Genomic DNA, 1146 nt, shown 5'->3' with positions numbered 1-1146 from the left:
GGGAGCAAAAGGCTATTTACAATTTGTACAGAAACCAGATGGCAGTTATAAGAGTCGAGGGGCATGAAAGGGAAGCAGTGGTTGGGAAAGGAGTGAGACAGGGTTGTAGCCTCTCCCCGATGTTATTCAATCTGTATATTGAGCAAGCAGTAAAGGAAACAAAAGAAAAATTCGGAGTAGGTATTAAAATTCATGGAGAAGAAGTAAAAACTTTGAGGTTTGCCGATGACATTGTAATTCTGTCAGAGACAGCAAAGGACTTGGAAGAGCAGTTGAACGGAATGGACAGTGTCTTGAAAGGAGGATATAAGATGAACATCAACAAAAGCAAAACGAGGATAATGGAATGTAGTCAAATTAAATCGGGTGATGCTGAGGGGATTAGATTAGGAAATGAGACACTTAAAGTAGTAAAGGAGTTTTGCTATTTAGGGAGCAAAATAACTGATGATGGTCGAAGTAGAGAGGATATAAAATGTAGACTGGCAATGGCAAGGAAATCGTTTCTGAAGAAGAGAAATTTGTTAACATCAAGTATAGATTTAAGTGTCAGGAAGTCGTTTCTGAAAGTATTTGTATGGAGTGTAGCCATGTATGGAAGTGAAACATGGACGATAACCAGTTTGGACAAGAAGAGAATAGAAGCTTTCGAAATGTGGTGCTACAGAAGAATGCTGAAGGTAAGGTGGGTAGATTACGTAACTAATGAGGAGGTATTGAATAGGATTGGGGAGAAGAGAAGGTTGTGGCACAACTTGACTAGAAGAAGGGATCGGTTGGTAGGACATGTTTTGAGGCATCAAGGGATCACAAATTTAGCATTGGAGGGCAGCGTGGAGGGTAAAAATCGTAGAGGGAGACCAAGAGATGAATACACTAAGCAGATTCAGAAGGATGTAGGTTGCAGTAGGTACTGGGAGATGAAGAAGCTTGCACAGGATATAGTAGCATGGAGAGCTGCATCAAACCAGTCTCAGAACTGAAGACGACAACAACAACAACAATTGTAAAAATGTGTTATTTGTAACATGTGCACGTCATTGAGAAAATTACTGCTGCTTCTACTTTTACCATAAATATCACCCCGGCACATGTAAATCTTCAATTGGAAACAGTATCCAGTTTTATTAGGTTGGAGCACAAGTT

Source organism: Schistocerca nitens, chromosome 2, assembly GCF_023898315.1.
Source record: "Schistocerca nitens isolate TAMUIC-IGC-003100 chromosome 2, iqSchNite1.1, whole genome shotgun sequence".
In the NCBI taxonomy this organism is placed as follows: Eukaryota; Metazoa; Arthropoda; class Insecta; order Orthoptera; family Acrididae; genus Schistocerca; species Schistocerca nitens.
Note: the sequence above shows the minus strand (reverse complement) of the source record.